The sequence below is a fragment of the Paramormyrops kingsleyae genome, chromosome 24 (genome assembly GCF_048594095.1).
Source record: "Paramormyrops kingsleyae isolate MSU_618 chromosome 24, PKINGS_0.4, whole genome shotgun sequence".
Taxonomy (NCBI): domain Eukaryota; kingdom Metazoa; phylum Chordata; class Actinopteri; order Osteoglossiformes; family Mormyridae; genus Paramormyrops; species Paramormyrops kingsleyae.
In genome coordinates, this window is record NC_132820.1 from 18,553,782 (window position 1) to 18,560,281 (window position 6,500).

General features: G+C 43.3%; 1 long non-coding RNA gene across 1 annotated transcript; it reads right to left on the reverse strand.

Moving 5' to 3' along the window:
• Positions 1–4,822: 4,822 nt before the first annotated feature.
• LOC140582458 (uncharacterized) lies at positions 4,823–5,581 on the reverse strand. Its single transcript, XR_011985429.1, has 2 exons — positions 5,322–5,581; positions 4,823–5,028 (listed from the first exon to the last, which is right to left on the reverse strand). It is a non-coding gene; the product is annotated as an uncharacterized lncRNA (long non-coding RNA).
• Between the last annotated feature and the right edge of the window lie 919 nt (positions 5,582–6,500).

Sequence of the window (6,500 nt, forward strand, 5' to 3'; positions counted from 1 at the left end):
TCTGATTGAATTATAAGACCAGACTGATTGCTATAAAAGGAGGGCAGAAGTGAATTGAATTGTTTTGTGTGCTTGTGTTAGCAATGGTTACCTCCAAAGAAACACCTGCAGCCATCATCACTTTGCATAAAAATGCCCTCATATGAAAGGAAATTGCTGCTAAGAATACAGCACCAGAAAGAACCATTTACAGAATCATCAAGAACTTCAAGGTGACAGGTTCAGTTGTGGTGAAGAAGGCTTCAGAACATCCAAGACTGTCCAGCAAGTGCCAGAACAAATTCTTCATGAGGAGTCAGCTAGGGAATGGAGTCACCTCCAGTGCAGAGCGAATTCTATACAAATTAATTGAGGTCCATTATCAAATACAGCAGTTCACAGATTACCAGCTGAACACTGAATTACGAAGCAATGGTAGCAGAGAATGTGAATGTGACCTCTGGCCACTTACTGCCCAGATAGCATGCGGATGTGGGCCACTTCGGGCAAATGTGTGGCACTGCTGGCCCGGTTCCGGCACCGGCAAACGGATGTATCGTAAAAGTGGCCCACTTGTGATTAGACAAATGTGGCCCAAATGTCACAAAACAGAGATGGACCACATGTTAAATACTTTATTAAAAAATTGTTATATGGCTTGCGGCTCCGGCCCACTTCTAGCAAAGGTATACACTGTAAAAAAAAAAACAGTCAAAAAACGGAAAATGTACTGGCAGAAAATTACCGGCACATTTTCCGTTTACGGACTGTTCCTTCAAGTCTCAAGGAAAATATTGTAAATTCACAGTTTTCCACAGGTTGTTGTTCCAAGGAATATTTCTTAAATAATAGTTTATTTTCATTTTTAATTTTTCATTCTGCCAATTCAGATTTGTTTGTTTAATAAATGATGTTGTTCGCAAAACTACAAAAAGTAATTTGAGAATATAGTAATTCACTACATTCATTATTTTTCATGACTGAAGCTGGATTCATTTGCAAGACCCTTAACCCCAAATTGAAAATGGAAGTTATTCTGGATACAAGTGTCTGCTAAATGCTGTAAATGTAAAGGGTGTGTCCACCTCAAAACGACAGTACCCACCCAGCACCAGAAACCCACGGATGTTGTTTTGTTTTTTGTTTTTTTCCTCAAATTCAAAATCCTTGAAGACATCGGACTTTTGTTATTTCTAAACACATTTGAAGCCTGATCAGGGAGTGTATACAGTTCCTGTTGAAAAGTAGCTCTTACGAGGTTAACATCTGTGAGGTTCAGAAACTGATAATGGGCCATAATATGGCCAGATCTCAGACAGAGCCTGGCCACTCGTGGCTAACATCAGGCCCTGCTCTGGCCCAGATGTTAACCTGATGCGGCAACCGAGAGCGGTCCGCTCAATCGCCGTCATTCCATGCGGTATGTGGGCCAGATGATCATGCGTGATGTGGGCCACATCCGAGCCAGAAAGATTTTGCTATCTGGGTGTGGTAGTGGACCAGTGTGAGGGCAAAACGGCACACCAATGTCTAGCTTTTCCCAAGGCTCTGATGGAAAGTTAGCTGGTTATAGGGCACAACAGAGGGAGCAGCAGAGTTGTCTGAAGACTGGCACAGTTAGCAGCTCTTAATCTGTGTGTTCACAAATTCATCTATACCTGGCCACCAGGAAACTTCATGGAGGCACTGTTTGGTTCTTATGACGCCTTAGTGACCTTCTTCAGCCAGGCTAACCAAGGTGTGATGCAGTGTGACAGGCTCAATGAGTCTTAAGCCTCGGAAAATGAAGTCATCTTGCACAGACAATTTGTGGCGGCATTTGAAATATGGGTGTAGAACTGCAGGTGAAGAAGGCCGACCAGCAGCGATCTGGATACCCAGTGAGTGGAGCTCAGGACAGGAAGCAGAAAAGAGAGCAGACAGGTGATCAGCAGACAGCATAGACACAAACTTAGGCTCAGTCTCAGTCTCAACAGCGGCAGCAGGCAGAGGCAGATAGTAAAAGTTGTAGAGTTCAATACTCTATTCAATGCCTGTCACTAAGAATGATTCCATGTAATGTCAGAGTTTTGTGAATATTTTTTAAGTCATTCCAAGGCTAAATTAAATCTCAGTTATGCCTTTATACACAAGTCTACAGAGGGAAGATTGGACCATGTGCTTGATACAGATATTTTGTGGCCACAGCATATCAATAGGTGGCCACCAAACATCTGAAACTTATAGTCAATCCTTTTATTGTCCCGCATGGGGAAATTCTTTTTATGCCTCCCTCAACTTGCTCTTCGTGGAGCATGCTGTCCGCGAAAAGCAGCCACCTGTACCGGCACCCAGGGAGCTGGGAATTAAGGGCCTTGCTCAAGGAGCCACAGATGTGCTGAAGCTGGGTTTGAACCGGCGACCTTATGATTACAGGTACACAGGCTTAGCCCACTGAGCCACACGCTGCATGTGATAGCTATGTCGTTACCACCAATGAATTTACTGTGGCCACATTTTATTTATTCTTGTCATAAATTAGTATAGTTAGTATAGTTTGGCCACAATTTATTGTTTATTTTCCAGATGTCATATCTGGGGCTTAATAGGTACACATGCAGCTAAGTGAAGCTAAGCTATTGGGACCTAGACAGCGGATATAATGGAGCCCTATAGCTCCATTAAATAGCTGACCTGTTTGGAGTGTCAACAAGAACCATAAGAAGAAGAAATGGCTTCCGAATATTTTATAGTTGTTAATAATGTCAGGTTACAGAATTGAGATTATGTGACAGGTTACTTAATAAATCAAAAATTTAAACAAAAAATGCATCCAACTGTCCATCCAGTAAAGCGAATTTTAAATTTTGCTGTGTACAGTCTTGATATGCAGGATTCCAATATGGCGGCGCGCAGAGACGCAGCAGCTCGGTGCTCTTCGGTGTACAGCCGACAAGATCTCCTAAGGATAGGCTTCTGGAGCGAGGAACGGGTTACAGCTGAGTTTCTCTGTTCACATAACATTCCGGCGGACATAGCTAGAACTCCGCGCGCTCCGTGGTTGATCATCCCGGCGAACAGGAGGCGGCAGCGGCGCAGGGAGAGGAAGCAAAAGCGGAGCTGCAGAGCCGGGGCGCTAGCGAGGCTACATAGGAAGCCACATAAACCACTGCTTCCTAGCATCTTTCTCGCTAACGCGGGGTCCCTCGCAGACAAGATGGATGAGCTGGAACTGCGGATTGTAATGACCAAAATCATCAGGGACAGCTGCATTCTGTTAATTACAGAAACCTGGCTTCATTCATTCATCCCGGATGAGGCTAGTGCTGCCAGAGCCAACCTGAAAAGGGGCATTAAAGAGGCTAAGGCAGCATACAGGAAGAGGATAGAGGACCAACTAAGCAGTAACAACACCAGGCAGGTGTGGCGGGGGGTTCAGCATGTCAGTGGTCCAGCAACCTATCTGCTGCAGAGGGTAAAGCTTCACTGTCAGAGGAGTTATACAACTTCTTTGCCCGCTTCGACGTGTACTCCAAGGAAAATCCATTATACCCACCCACCAGCAACGGCAACACACTAACACTGGAGGAGCATGATGTGAGGCGTACACTGAGAGCAGTGAATATGAGGAAAGCCCCAGGACCTGACGGGGTGACTGGACGATTGTTGAAAGACTGTGCAGACCAGTTGGCAGCGGTCTTTACAAATATCCTCAATCACTCCTTATTCTAGTCTACCGTACCACCCTGCCTGAAGTCCTCTGTCATAGTCCCACTACCCAAAAAACCCAGAATAACCAGTTTAAATGACTACCGTCCAGTGGCATTCACTCCAATTATTATGAAGTGTTTTGAGAAGCTCGTGTGGAGTCATATAATTGCCAGTCTGCCACCAGTTATGGACAAGTACCAATTTGCATACAGGGCCAACAGATCCACAGAGGACACGATCGCTACAGCTCTCCATGCTACCCTGACCCACCTAGAGCAGTGCGGGAGCTACGCGAGGCTTCTCTTTGTGGATTTTAGCTCAGCTTTTAACACCATATTGCCCCAAAAATTGGTGTTCAAACTGACAGTCCTGGGCCTTTCACCATCCATGTGCTATTGGATTCTGGACTTCCTGTCAGGTCGCTCCCAGAGGGTCAGAGTAGGCCCACACACCTCCACAGCTCTCAGCCTAAGCACTGGCTCCCCACAGGGCTGTGTGCTGAGCCCCCTGTTATATACATTGTACACCTATGACTGCACCCCCGCCCACCCCAGCAATACTATAGTAAAGTTTGCAGATGACACCTCGGTGGTTGGACTTATCTCCAGGGGGGAGGAGTCGGCTTACAGGGATGAGGTGGAGCAGCTGTCCAGGTGGTGCAGGGACAACAGCTTGATCCTTAACACCGCAAAGACCAAGGAGCTGATTGTGGTCTTCAGGAGGAATAAAACAGACGGCCAACCACCCCAGCTGGCATTTTAACGTGGAGTCAGCGTTGAATCAACGTCAGGTGTCAGTGTTGGATAACCGTTGGATTTTGTTTAGATTTTGCAAATCTAATCAACGTTGAAATAGCAACGTCATTCCAACGTCACGTTTGTCAACATAGGTGAATTTGCCAACATTGAATCAATATTGATTTTAGTTTAGATTTTGCAAATCCAATCAACGTTAAAATTTCAACGTCACTAAAGTCCTGCTTTTCAACAGTTTATTTTGTTAAACTGTTTTCACTAAAGTACTGATGTTTTCAACAGAACAAACACCTTGAAATGGATACATAAACGAGTTAGTGGACATGCAGAGTCAGCTAGGACAAAGCCAATTGGTAAAAGCAAGACCAGGAAGAAGATTAATAAAGACATTTCACTGATTAAAGAAACATGCTTTATTACGTAAAACATTTTACACAAACACTTGTTGAACTAGAACAGCCCAAACACTGGGCCACATTGAACATGGCTAGTTATTTTTCCATTTTTCTGCCACCGCCACCCATCCTCTCTGGTGCATATTTTAAATATTTGGCCATGTGTTCATTTATTTTTGTTGTTGTATCAAATGAGCTGAACACCACGTCTGAAAAAAAAAAAAAAAACTTTGTTTAGTTTATTACCTGTTTTACAAATGAGGACGTCCCCAAAGGGAGTTTTTGACAGGTTTATCTCACTTTTGGGTACAAATTTGTCCACAAAATATAGTTAAGTCACACACACGGACACAGCGCTTCGCGGTTAAATTAACTTCTGCCCACATGCGCACACACAGAACGTTCGGTTGGCGGTTAAACGTCTGACCATACACACAATACGTATTAATATGTGGGCCAGAGTCAGGCACACTCAAAATGTATTTAGGAAAGTTCTAGTTACCGCCAGATTCCGTCCAAAACGGTCCACTGTCAGAGAATCTTCTAGCCTGAAGATGAAGACGCAGACCCACTTCGCGCATGCGCAATTGTCTGGGACCGTCAGAGCCAATAAAATCCAGTTCTAGTCACTGCCATTGTGTGATGGACAACCGCCGTCCTGCAATCAAGTCCTTGTATTGCTCTCAGTAAAAAAGGGCTTTTTTTATGCTTTTATATTGTCAACAACAGTATGTGTCATATGTCATATAAAAAAAAATATTCACATACCTCAACAAGAAGAACATAAAAAAAAAGAAATAAAAATATTTATTATAAAAATTACATAGGATTACAATGCAATTTTTACTTTAGGTCAGCACCAATCCTTCTATTTTATTATTTCTTCTTCTTTGTCTTTCGGCTGTTCCCTTTCAGGTGTTGCCACAGCGAATCATTTGCCTCCATCTAACCCTATCCTCTGCATCCTCTGGTTGTAAAAATAATGTTGATTTGACGTACAACTCAAATTTTATTTATATTTCTATGTTGAATCCATAGTTAGTTAACAACACCATTTCAACCATTTGGTATTCAACGTTGTTTTGACGTTGAATGAATGTTTTTTTATAAACTGACATTATTTCAACCACATTTAAACGTTTAAGGTCGGTCGAATGCCAGCTGGGACTCTACATCAACGGGAAGGGTCTCAAATTTCCAGTTTCTATAGTTATAAAATATCTTATTTTATTTATTTTTTACTTAAAACCATACATAGTTATATTTACTTAATTATATCGTTTGTAATCTGTTGCCTTAATTTTACTAATTAGATGTGGTGTATCTTTTTTTACAGTGTATGACTGCTGGTAGAGAGTCTGTTTAAACATTTCCTGAAGCGATTCTCGTTTGAGGGGCCACATGGTGGTGCAGTGGTTATCACTGTTGCCTCACAGTCTTCATGGCTCTACAGTATGTGTGTGGAGTTTGCACGTTCTCCCCATGTCATCATGAGATTTCCTCTGAGTACTCCGATTTCCCCCCATAGTCCAAAAACATGCTGAGGCTTGGAGTTACCAAACTGTCCATAGGTGTGCATGTGTGTGTGAATGGTGTGTGATTGTGCCCTGCAATGGGCCAGCGTCCCATCCTGGGTTGTTCCCTGACTAGCACCCATAGCCTCTGGAATAGGCTCCGGACC